The sequence below is a fragment of the Pteronotus mesoamericanus genome, unplaced genomic scaffold, assembly GCF_021234165.1.
Source record: "Pteronotus mesoamericanus isolate MK-2021 breed Mesoamerican mustached bat unplaced genomic scaffold, CSHL_Meso_final contig_78, whole genome shotgun sequence".
In the NCBI taxonomy this organism is placed as follows: domain Eukaryota; kingdom Metazoa; phylum Chordata; class Mammalia; order Chiroptera; family Mormoopidae; genus Pteronotus; species Pteronotus mesoamericanus.
Window position 1 is genome coordinate 18885607 of NW_026555258.1, and position 13606 is coordinate 18899212.

General features: G+C 38.7%; 1 non-coding gene across 1 annotated transcript; it reads right to left on the bottom strand.

Annotated features, from left to right (window-relative positions):
* Positions 1–311: 311 nt before the first annotated feature.
* Positions 312–418, bottom strand: LOC129079714 (U6 spliceosomal RNA). Its single transcript, XR_008530077.1, has one exon. It is a non-coding gene; the product is annotated as a U6 spliceosomal RNA (small nuclear RNA).
* Between the last annotated feature and the right edge of the window lie 13188 nt (positions 419–13606).

The following is a 13606-nucleotide window of genomic DNA, read 5'->3' on the forward strand; positions in this document are numbered from 1 at the left end:
TTCCACAATTTCTTGTGTGTTCTATAGTTTTCTAACAGGTCTTTAATCTGTGGTTAAATTTATTCCTAGGTACTTTATTTTTTCTTGCTGCTATAGTAAATGGGATTTTTTCTGAGATTTTCTTTCTGATGCTTCAGTTTTTGGTGTTCGAGAATAACATTGATTTCTGAATATTGACTTTGTATCCTGCTACTTTGCTGAATTCACTTATTAGGTGCAGTAGTTTTTTGGTGGAGGCTATAGGGTTTTCTATGTATACTATCATGTCATCCGCAAACAGTGACAGCTTTACTTCCTCCTTTCCAATTTGGAAAAATATGGAACGTATCATGAATTTGCATGCCATCCTTGCACAGGGGCCATTCTAATCTGCTCTGTATTATTACAATTTTAGTATATGTGCTGCTGAAGCAAGCACAGCAATCTGTGTGTTTTAATCCCTTCCCCTTTTTCACCCATCCCACCAACCCCCCACTCATCTGGCAACCATCGATTTGTCCTCTATATCTGTGAGTTTGTTTCTGTTTTGTATGATTGTTTATTTTGATTTTTAGACTTCAAATCTGTCAGAATGGCTATCATCAATAAATCAACTAACAATAAATGCTGGAGAGAATGTGGAGAATGGAGAACGTTTATGTACTCACTCTTGGTGGGAATGCAGATTGGTGCAGTCACCTTGGAAAACAGTATGGAGTGTCCTCAAAAATAAAAGCGTAACTGCCTTAATTTGCATTTTCTGATGATTAGTTGAGCATCTTATCATATGTCAGTTGGCCATTCGTATGTCCTCTTTGGAGAGATGTCCATTCAGGTCTTCTACCTATTTTTTAATTGGATTTTTTGGTGTTAAATTGTATGAATTCCTTATATATTTTGGATATTAACCCCCTATTTGATATATCATTGGCATATATAGTTTCCCATTTAGTAGGTTGTCTTTTGTTTTGTTGATGGTTTCGTTTTCTTTCTTTCTTTCTTTCTTTCTTTCTTTCTTTCTTTCTTTCTTTCTTTCTTTCTTTCTTTCTTTCATAGACAGTTTATTGTTCTATTACAGTCGTCCCAATTTCCCCCGCTTTCCTTTCCTCTGCCCAGCCCACCTCCCACTCCCATGGTCAATCCCCAACCTGTTGTCCGTGTCCATGGGTCATTCATACATGATCCTTGACTAGTCCCTTCCCCTCCTTTCCACTCTTATCCCTTTCCTCCTCCCCTCTGGTTGCTGTCAGTCTGTTACTTGTTTCCATGCCTCTGGTTCTATTTTGCTCATTTGTTGTTTTGTTCATTAGGTTCCTCTTATAAGTGAGATCATATAGTATGTCTTTTGCTGCCTGGCTTATTTCACTTAGCATAATATTCTCCAGTTCCATTCATGCATTTGTGAAAGGTAAGAGTTCTTTCTTTGTTTATGCTGCATAGTATTCTATTGTGTAAATGTACCATAGTTTTTTTTAATCCACTCATCTATTGATGGGCACTCAGGCTGTTTCCAGCACTTGGCTATTGTAAATAATGCTGCTGTGAACATATGGGTGCATAGGTTCTTCTGAATTGGCCTTTCAGGGTTTTTAGGGTATAATTCCAGCTGTGGAATCATTGGGTCAAAAGGCAGTTCTGGTTTTAGTTTTTTGAGGAAATTCCATACTGTTTCCCACAGTGACTGTACCAGTCGCATTCCCACCAACAGTGCACTAGGGTTCCCTTTTCTCCACATTCGCACCAACACCTGTTGTTAATTTGTAAATGATGGCCATTCTGATCAGTATGAAGTGGTATCTCATTGTGGTTTTAATTTACATCTCTCTGATGGCTAGTGTCGTTGAGCCTACCAAAGAGGTAAGGTAAGTGCCATAAGTTGATATCAGTGAAACGCAAGAGAGGTAAATAGCCAGTATCTCATTCATTCGTGAATATCGTTGAGTATTCATGAAGGGAGGTAGCATTTGAACTGGTTCTTGGAGTTTGACTGCATTTTCATTTGGAAAGGTGCCAGTGGGCTTGTAGAATGACAAAACAACTTGATGTGCCCTGTTACCATAGTTCAGATGGTAGATGTCTATTTCCGCCTTGTTTCCAGATGATGCAAGCCCATATAGGCACTAATGGTACTTCAATGATTCCATTTTCTACTTGAATTCCTTGTTTAAACGACCTATTTACATTACTCCTCTGGGTGACACCTATGCCTAGAGAAGACTGCTAGTTGAAAATGAGCAAACAGCAGCCAGGTATTTCTTATCTCTAATGGATGTTCTGCAAAGCCCTTAGCTCTAGCATTTTGTGTGCAATGAATTTTTAAAAAAATGAATAAAAGGAATAGAAAATGATGGACACACACATCTAGGTGCTTTGTGCAAACATCACATTATTCTTCCGTCAAGGTGACTCTAAGCATAGGATATGCAGTTTGAAAGGGCTGACACAGAACTGCGTGGGCCTCCTCACTCACTCAGTCTCCTCTTTCTGAAAAATGGACTTGTGTTTGAGGTCATCTTTTTAACCTGTGCTTATTGACATTCTTAAAGTATTATTTTCAGCTGGGTAGTCCTCTCTACAAAATGCTAAAATGAGTTTGAACTGCCTACTTTAGACACATTTTCTCTTTTGGTGCACTGTGTTCTTGGACTAATGTCTGTACTGGATCACAAAAGTCTTTCTCTTTTTCCACTGCCTTCCAACAAACAAACATTAATTAATTAAGTCCACAACAAACATTTATTAAGCAATTATATATACGAGCCATTATTCTATTGACCTGGGATATTTTTAACAAGAAAACAGACAATTCCATACTTGATTAGAGCTTACAGTCTAGGGGGGTGAAATAAAATAAATAAAACACTTAATAAAAAAGGAAATTATATGGTATGTTAAAAGGTGGTGAGTGTTTGGGAAAAATAGAGTGGAGCAGGGGTTTTGGGGCGAGTGCGTGAGTTACAACTGTAAGCAGATGTGTCCGGTGGGCCCTCCTTAGAAGTGAGTTGGCCTCTGGTCATCTGGGTGCGAGGCTCTTTGGGGCAGAGGCTGCCAACCAGGGCTCAGGCCCGAAGGTGGGTGTTTGTGCAGGAATCTCCAGGAGCAGCCTCACAGGCTAGTGTGATTGGAGCACAATGAGAAAGGGGAGAACAGTAGGAGAAGAGGGGAGAGGTAACTGGTCCAGGTGGCTTGGAGACCTGTAGGACTTCAGGACTGGCTTTGAGTGAAATGGGGAGCCACAGAAGGTTCTTCAGGAGAGAAGTGACCCTCTCCCTTTCTATGTGTTATTGTCATGTATTTTACTCCTACAACTATTATTGGTTTTGCTTTAAACTTAAGTTGACTTTGTGGGGGTTAACTTTTGGATTAATGTTTACACCATATATTTTTTCCATCCTTTTACTTTTGACATACCTATGCTTTATATGAACTCATAGTGAGTTTCTTGTAGATAGCACATTAACGGCTCATGTTTTGTTTTGTTTTTTAAAATCCACAGTGCCAGTTTGGTCTTTTAATTGGTGTATTTAGATTTTAAAGTAATTTTTATGTTAGAGATTAAGTGTGCACTTTTATTGATTTTCTGTTTGTTTCCTCTAGTTCTCATTCCTGTTTCTCTTTTTTTTTCAACAGCCTGTGGATTACTTGAACATTTTTTAGGATTCCATCTTGATTTATTTCTTATCAAGGTTTTGTGCATATTACTCATGATTCTTTACCTCTAAATACTTCAATATATATTTCCCAAGAGTGAGAACAATTATCCAAATCAGGAAATTTAACATTGATATAATACTTTTATCTAATCCATACTCCATATTCAGATTTTGTTAATTGTTCCAGTGAGGTCTCTCATGGCTGGTCTCTTTAGTATCCTTTAATATAAAGCAATTTTTAACTTTTTTCCTATGTTTCTTGACCTCTTTCTTTTCTTAAAGTCAAAACAATTATTTTTTTAGGATGTCCTTCAGTTTGGGCTTGTCTGATGTTTCTTAAGGAAATATTCAAACTACTTATTTATAATAGGGGAAATTTGGAAACAATCTAAAACTGACATTTTAGGTGTTTGTTTAAATAAATTTAGATATACCCATAGTATGAGATATTATGCAGTCATCAAAATGATGGTATAGACATTTAAATGCTAACATAAAAAGTTGTTCTGAATATATTAAGAGCAAATGGCAAGGCACAAAGCAATCTGTAAAAATGATACCTTTTTTTGGTAAGGAAATATGTGGTTATTTGCATGGATAGAATTGCATGGAAATAATCTAGAAGGAAATATACTGTTATTATTTCTAGGTGTTATTACCTCTGGATGATGACCGAGAGATTGGTTTTACCTCTTTCTTTTCAAGTTTTTCCCTTGTTTTTCTACTATTATCCATACAATTTTTAAGAAGGAAGAAATTTTCCTTCTAACCTTTTCAATTTTTAAATAGCAGTGCCTTGATTTTTTCAGAAAAATAAAAAAAGAGATAGATGAAGAGACATTGGGGTATAATGGAAAATACATTGAACTGAGATTGAGGCCAACTTTTAACATTTACTATTTATAAAATCTCAGTCAGGAGTTTGATGATTTTTGAGCCTTAGTTTTTTCATCTTTAAAATGGGCATCACAGTATAACTTTCATATCTGCTTCACAGTGTTGTATGAGAATCAAAAAGAATAATTTATGCTGTTTCTCTTTGTAATCTTTAAAAACCAGATTTTCTTAATTTTATGGAAAATATTTTATTGCACAGAAGGGGTTAATTTTTCCTAAAATTATTTAGAGTAAAAAAAGAACAACTCCAAATACCAGGCATTTGAACTTCATTCTTGAAAGTTTCCAGCATTACTACTCTTTTCATCTAGTGGAATAGGCAGAAGAGTAAGAAGAACTAGATCAATCAACATTTATAGCTTAAACATGTCCTCAGCTCAAATAATTTGTTTTTCCATTTCTACTTCCATCTTTTTCACTTTTTATATGATTAGTTATTTTTCAGCTTTGAAAGAATGTGGAAAGTTCTTTCTTTCCTCTTTAGAAATTTCAAACATGCCACATCATAGGAAATAGAAATAAGAAAAAGCTCTTAATGAACATGCAGTTACACCCAGATGCTTCTGGGGCCTCAGTGTTTCTGACAGTAGGACAAGCCATTTCTGTGACGAGAATGCTTTGTTGTCTCCCACCGCTGCCTAGGGCTGCAGGCCAATGGAAGTCGCAGGGCCTAGCAGAGGCAGCAGCTGCGGCTGAGTAAGACAATCTGTAAGGAGGTGTCTTGGCTACAGCCGAGAGACTTCTGGAGCCATCTAAGAATTTTGCTGGAAACCAAAAGAGCTGAGGAAAAGGAGGTAGGGAAGAAGCCGGAATGAGGCTCCAGCAAGTGAAGTCTTATCAGGTCACAGACATAGAACATTGGTTTTGATTGTACTTATTTATTTAGATCCAGTGGATATTCCTATCTTAGGCTGGTAGTCTGTTGTGCCACACGATCGTGCATATGGTTGTTGTGAATGTTAAATAAATATTTAAGAAACGATGCTTGTTCCCATGTGGAGTAAGGAGACCAAATTCTCCTCTTATATCCTATATATATGGATATTCATTATGTTACAGAGAGTTCATTAGAAAAAAAATTCATAGTTGTAATGCGAAAGAATTGTAAGCCCACAATATACAGAATCAGGAAATCTCTGAGTTACTGTAATACATGGTTCAGCTGTTTTTTAAAAATGATGGTCTAAAATGTGTCCTAAAAGCAATCTAAACAGTTTAGACATTATCAAAAACCATGTTGTGAAGCAATGTGTTATAAAAATGAATATTTTTCCTTAAGTATGAAGGCTGATAGAAAGTTAACTCTTCAAGCCTTTTTAAAAAGATCTTTATTTATTTTTTCTTGTAAATTTAACACTGAAGAAGGAAATAGATAATCAAGCAAAGCAATTAGGTATATTTATTAAAAACATGGCAAACTTAACTTCATCAGAATCCAAGAGTCCAAGCCACTGAGGTCTCTTCCGGACCCTGGAGTAATTTTTGCGGTTTCATTGGTGCACGGAGAGGGTGCTCACCCAACATACAAGTGTAGGACTTGTCAGTTTAAGTACACATGGAGCCTTTTTATTTTTCACACCTATTTTCCTCTTTGAGGTAATTCTTCAAATTAATTTGATATCATTAGATAATTTTTGATGGAATTAAATGCAAATAGCTCAAATTGACATAGTCATTGCACCTTATCTAGAATTGGCATGAAAGGACAAATTAAATGGTAGTATCAATGACATACCTAAGCCAGGTAAATGATAAATGGGGTTACAAAGAAGAATTATGCCATTTTAAAGGCACATAATGAGAAACCCAAAGGAGCACCTTTACACTTTTTTCCATTGTCACAAACAATGATCATCGGGTTGGAAAAAACAGAGTAACCTGTGGAGAAAAGCTATTGACAGCCACAGCTCAGGATAGAGACACAGGGAGCCACAGCATCACACGGCCTGGACCTGCCACTGCACCATAAATTTGGGAGGGAAGCAAAGTCTTCCATAAACACCAAATAAATTGCAGAGGTAATCGCTAAGAATTAGCAAGATATTCCATGAAGTGATATGAAGAATATATCTCAGTGTAAACAAGTGGAACAAAGTCCAGGGTGGGGCATACCACATACCAAGAAAGAAAAGGAACAGTTAGACAAACCAGCTAAGATCACTTAAAGGAACAGTTGCTTGCCAACTGACCTTACATTAGAGACTCATTTATAATTAATAGAATGCAGCAGAAGTGATGTCAAGGTCAGAAAGGCCGTGTGGCTTTTGTGTTTATCTCTTGGGACAGAGAAGCCATGATCTGTCACAGGATAGAAGAAGCTATACAAGAAGTTTGACGGGCCTAAGAGCACCTTGCCGGAGAAAGCGAGTGTCATCCGATGAGCTCCCAGCTGAAGGCTAGGAGCAGTTGCCAACTATGTGGCTGAGCCATCTTGGATGTCCAGCCAGGCAAGCCATCCGATGACACTGCAGCCTTGTGGGACATCTGAGTACAACTGCATGAGGGACCCATGTGAGAACTACCTATTCCTGACCCTCAAAGTTGTGAGTAAAACCGAACAATTGTAGCTCATGCTGCTAAATTGTGGGATAATTTTTATACAGCAAGAGTGATCGGAAAAATCATGTGGCCTCATACATTTTAACAAAAAATAAAAGCAAAGGTTTCAAGTGTCCTTATTCTGCTGTGAGAACCCCCGAGCAGCTCTCCCTCTCCAGAATCCAGTGTTCCCTGTCACCCGGCACTCCCCACCCCTGTCCTCCCTCGGTTGTGCCTTACGGCTCTGCATCAGCCCCAAATCTCAGCAAGCCAGGGCAGTTCAGGTGTTTCCTAGGCTCGCTCATTATTCCAGTAGTTTCCAGCTCTATAAAATCGGTGTGGGCAATTGTTGTTTAAAACTAGCAGGAGGAAAGAATATGTGTTTGCTCAAAGCCACTGATTGAATTTTGAATCACTTTGATTCTCTCTGGCATTCCAAGAACAAGATGCTTGTTTTTGCAACATTCTTTCCTGCTGAGTAACAGACTCCAAATCCTGGTGCAACAGACTTTTGTTAACTGTCCATGTGGGATCAACATTCTCCCTTCCTCCTCTCTTTTTGAGTTCGCTTAGACTTACCTTCTTTAGGTTACCGTGGAGGCAGGAGGAATGTGTAAGAAGTAAGGTTTTCCCTGACAAATGTATAGGTTTTTTACATTTTTCCTCCATTACTCTGACCAAAATATAAGAAATCTCATGCATGATTTAGTGAAAATTTTATGGACCTATACTAGAGAATTTTCACAATTCAATAGCTACCCTAAGGAGAGGTAATGCTCTTTTCTTCCCTCCCTCTCTTTTTCCTTCCTTCCTTCCTTCCTTCCTTCCTTCCTTCCTTCCTTCCTTCCTTCCTTCCCTCCCTCCCTCCCTCCCTTCCTTCCCTCCCTCCCTCCCCTTCCCTTCCCTTCCCTTCCCTTCCCTTCCCTTCCCTTCCCTTCCCTTCCCTTCCCTTCCCTTCCCTTCCTTCCTTCCTTCCTTCCTTCCTTCCTTCCTTCCTTCCTTCCTTCCTTCCTTCCTTCCTTCCTTCCCTCCCTCCCTCCCTTCCTTCCCTTCCTTCCTTCCCTTCCTTCCTTCCTTCCTTCCTTCCTTCCTTCCTTCCTTCCTTCCTTCCTTCCTTCCTTCCTTCCCTCCCTCCCTCCCTCCCTCCCTCCCTCCCTCCCTCCCTCCCTCCCTCCCTTCCTTCCTTCCTTCCTTCCTTCCTTCCTTCCTTCCTTCCTTCCTCTTTCTTCTTTTTTATACCAGAGACCCCATCTCTGGTATTTCCCACTCCCCCCCTTGCCCTAGAAATAAAGGTTATTTATTTAACAAACACTTACTGAGCATCGACCATTCATGTGCTTCCCCCTGCTTTAGCTATGGGAATACATGAGTGGACAACACAAAATCCCTGGCCTAACGGGGACTGCGTAAATTAGCTGGCGTAAAGTGCCCTGCAGAAGAATAAAGTGCAATGAGAAGGGTCGGTGTTGGGATGGAGCAGAAGCTCTTTGCAGGTGTATCATAGTCTTTTTTTTTTTTTTTTTTTTTTTTTTAAGTAACATCTGAGCCAAGAACTGAAGGAAATTCTGTAGATAGAATAATGCACCCTCCAAAGATTTCCATGTCTGAATCCCTGAAACCTGTACCTGTGTTAACTTTCATGTAAAAGGAACTTTGCAGATGTGATTTAGTTAATGATGTTGAGATGGGAAGATCATCTAGATAGGCCTGCTATAAAATCACAAGAGTTTTCAGAAGAGTGAGGCAGGCAGGTCTGTCAGAGGAAACGTGACAGCAGCAGCGTGGTCAGAGATTTGAAGATGCCATGTAATGCCTCTGGCTTGAAAGTGGAGGGAGGGGCCTTGAACCAAAGAACACAGATAACCCCCAGAAGCTGGAAGAAGCATGGGAAGGGATTATGCAACCTGCTGACCCCTTGATTTTAGGACCTGTGGCCTCCAGGACTGTAAGGTAATTAATCTGCACTGTTTTAAGCCACTGAGTTGGTGGTAATTTGTTATGGCAGCAATAGAAAACTAACATAGCAATGCAGAAACAGGATTTGCAGGTACCTGGGGAAAGAGAAAATCCAGAGGACGGCATAGCAAGTGCTAAGGTCTTGACTTGAGGTGGAGGAGTGTAGGATGGACTGAAGAGCAGAAAGGAGTCCATGTGGCCACAGGCCAAGGGAGTTGGGGGCAGAGTGTAAGAGCGGCAGGAGATAAGGTCAGAGAACTGGAGGGTATCTGGACTTGGACCTTTTCTCTGAGTGAGAGGGGAACTTCCTAAAATATAAGACATGTATTACAACTGAAAATACATCTCCCAGTTTGCTATTTGCTCTTTATTTCCCCTAGTTGCCTAAGTGTCTGATTTTTTAAAATTCTCATCTGAGGATGTTTTTTCATTACTTTTTTTTAGGTGGGTGGGGAGAGAGAGAGAGAGAGAGAGAGAGAGAGAGACATTGATACAAGTGAGAAACATCAGTTGGCTGCCTTCTGTACGTGCTCTGACCAGGGATCAAACCCACATCCCAGTTTGTGCCCCGACTGGGAATCAAATCCACAACCGTGTAGTGCACAGAATGACCCTCCAAACAACTAAGCCACATCTTTTCCTTTAAGGATTTCTCCAGTTAACTTTTTAAAGTGGCTTCTTAATTTTTATACATAGTATTAGGTGAGGCATTCACTTTATTATCTTGTCCCACCCCCCTCCATGGAAGCCAATGTTCCCAGATAGTATTTGTTAGATAGTTCATGATCTTCCCGCTGGTGCGTGAGACCACTTTATCATATATTAAATTTCTATACACACTAAAATCTGCCTTCTGGCTACATATTGTGTTCCAACGATCTGTTTATCCATTCTGGACCAGGCCCTTTCAGTCTCTAGCATAGTGCGTAGAAATCTAGATCAGTAACACTTTTGGAACGTGCTAAAAGTTTGGAGGTAAGAGGGAATTTGACTCATTTGGGAAACTAAAATCAATGGTTTATATTGCTCGAGTGTACGGGGAAGGAGGGGCAAGGGTAACTGAAGGGAGTGGTGTCTGAAAGTGAGGCTGGGGGCACAGGCAGGGCTTGTAATGCAAGCTGAGTGGCCCACCACCCATTACTACATTATTCCATTGTTACAAAGGCAATGGAAACTTACTTATTACACCATTTTCAACAGAGAAGCGACAGGGTCAGTTATAGCAGACAAAGCGATCATATTCAAACTGACCTCAGTGGAGAGCTGGAGCTCAAACCCACAGGCAGCCGTAGGACTTTAAATCCCCAGGAATGGGCGAGATCTTGGGGGGGAGCATTGGACCTCAGCAACGCCTTTTCAAGGGGGAGCCCAGCTGACGCTGGGGTCAATGGAATTGGTGAAATAAATAGTGGCACATTCATAATTTATTATTTTCCATATTGGAATAAACTCTAACCCCTAACCCAGACATTACAAATGCTGCTGTAGGAGAATTTTTAATGAAATGGACAACAATTTGTGACATAGCGCTAAGTGAGACAGGAAGGCCATCTCTGGGTGGTGGATTCATGGGCTATTCTAACTGTTTCCATTGCTTATTTGAATTTTTAAAAATAATACAACTTGTTACGCATTTTGTAAATAAAAAGGGAAAAATTTACTCTAGGGAAAGAAGACACTTGGATTCTGTATTTTCTGTGTTTTTTTTAAAAAAATGTATATCTGGAATGATAATTTTTTTTCTTTCATGCAGGAATAACTACTTATGTGGAAATAGTATTCTTGTGTCATGACTTTACCCTCAGAAAATCCTATAGATATTTTTCTATTTTATTTTGGCAATTTTTTTTTATTGAAGAGAATTTTGGGGCCAGTACAATGTCTTTTGTTGGTGGTGGTTATGTTTTGTTTTTTAATTTTTTAAATTTCCTTTGTGGATAATATCCCTCTGCCTCTGAAAATTTGTGGAATATTTTCTTTATTCTTGTAATTCAGAAATTTTGGCATGGGTCTCTTTTTTGTAATTTTACTTGGAACATGTTAGTTGCTTTTCATATGAATGTTATCTTTATGTTTTTAAACTCAGAAAAGTTATGACTTATAGATTTGTTTTTATTTTGTTGGCATGACTATCACTACTTTTTTTATTAGATTTTCATCTAAATCCTCTATAATGTCTCACATAATTATCAGCTCTGTCCTTTGCAGCTGCAAAGTAGGAAGGCTCTCCAAATTATTTTCCACACTTGCTTTATTTCCCATGATTCCTTCTCTTTAATGTCTCCTTTGCAGTTTTTAATTTTGCTGTTTCTCCACTTATTGCCTTTGCTGCTCATTTTGTTGCACTATCTTACCTATTGCTATTCTCTTTCCTATTTGCTCTATCTTCTTGCACTATATTAAGGAAGACAAGTTTTCTTCCTTCAATTTCCTTCAATTCTTACCAAATATCATTTTCAAAGGTAGATAAGCCTCTTTTACATCATCAGAGTAATACTATCTTTTCCTTGTGACGCATTACATTTTTTCATAGGGCCCACTTACATTTTTGTTCTTTTTTTTAATGAAAATTCTAATTGAAATTAAAAAACTTTAAGTTAAAAATTTGGAAATATTTTGAAAAATTAAAAATATTCTAAATTATTTTCTTTTTCTTTTTTTAAAAAATAAAACCTATTTAGTATATTATTAATTGTCCCCCCAGCAATATACCCAGTAAATACTCAGCAAACTGGGTAAATAAATATCATATTTATCTCCATGCCAAGAGTAAATGTGCTGCAACCCATGGAAGAATTCAAAATTTGATGTGTACACTGCACTCTTGTTTTGAAGCAGCTCATGGCCATTTACAGACTTCTCATTCATTCTGAAATAGTCCCTGAGAAAGGAAGGAAGTGTTTGTACCTCTGTAGACAATGAGGTGTCAGGGGCTTACAGGCGTTCTACGCTTTCCAGCCCAGCTCTGTCTCCAAATTCTCTGTTTTTTCCTCTGTGTTATGCTGGCTCAGTATTACCAAATAGTCTTGTCCCAATAACAAGGATGATTTCTCTCTACTACGATCCTCAGAGATGCAGTATACTGTAATAATTATACTAAATTGTAAACCTTTTGGGTGCTGTCATAGTTTCCATGAAATTTTATTCTGTCCGAATTCTCAGAAGTATAGTATATGTCCAGAGAACATTTCAAGACTAAGGGAGGTTTCCAGACAGTTCACTGTCATTTTCTCAGAATTGTTTAAGGATGTGAAAGGATATAGATTCTTTCTCAAGGCATATATACCCCATACACCATTACGCACTCTCTTTCCTAAAAGAATAAACAAGGGTAGTGAATAACTTCTTCTAATTTTATAAATACGTGAGCTGGCATCCCTACATAACAGACTAGGTTGGTGGAAGTTGATGTGACTGTTGTTTAAGAAGTTGATGTTTAGGTGTATATATTGCTAGAGTGTATGGAGCAAATGGAGTTAAACTTTGCTGTCAAGCATATTTTAGGTTCTGTCATGCTTAATAAGTGTGTGCATACTGTTTTGCCTGGGTCTTACTCATGTTCTTGGTCTTTGTCTTTTATGAAGAATGTTGTTACTGTTCTGCCAGAAAGCTTTGTCACAGAAAAACATGGTAGACCACTGGAATTTTACTCTAAGAAGACAAAACAGAATTTCTACTTTACTTAGCTCCTTCCAGAGAGCTGAGTTATTGAGGGACTGGAATCATCCTATAGAATCCAAGGACCATGTATGTATTTTACTTTGAAATAGTACTGAGGGAGAAAGAAATAGAGAAATAGATAGATATTGTTGGCATAAAATACTACTTTCGTGAAGGATAATTTTAGAGCGTGGTTGATTTAAAACAGTAACTTATCTAATTGCCTAGTTAAACTGAATATCAAGCCATTTAAAATTTTTGGCTCATTTTTTTGGTGACAAATACACCCATTTGCCCATCTCGTGCCCTAAACCTCTCATCAGTTTTTACTGCCCATGAATGTTGCTACATACATGTGCACCTTCCCTTCCATTAGTACATTATTGTACTGTCCTGGCTCATGTCTTCCCTGTGCACTAGGGGTGACAAGAGACCTTAGGAAATCAATAGATCAGGGAGGAACATTCTGATTCAACACAAGGGGTCATTAAAAAAAAATGTCAGCAAGAGAGTAGGAAGCAGTCACTCACGCTACCATAAAGATTCTTTCACATATCTGACTTGGGTCGTATACAGTGGTGGTGAAGCGTATGGAATCAGACTGTCCAAGGTCAAATTTAGTGGTGGCAGCAAGGCCTGCCAGACTGGTCCTCTGGTGTGACCTTGTCAGGGGTGAGGCTGCTCAGTCTTCCCTACTTCCTCCCATTTCTCGAGGCTGCTTCTCCAAACTTCCCAGTAATTTTAATAAAACTCTTATTAATTCAGCCACGATTTATTCTGTTGCATACACCTAAAGACTCTAAATGTACACAGCCATCTAAAAGTAGTGTAGCCATGTCATCACACGTTTTTGTTTCCTTCTACTACCTAACTTATGTTACATATATTGCTCAACGTGGACACCTAACATTCTAGGCCATTGC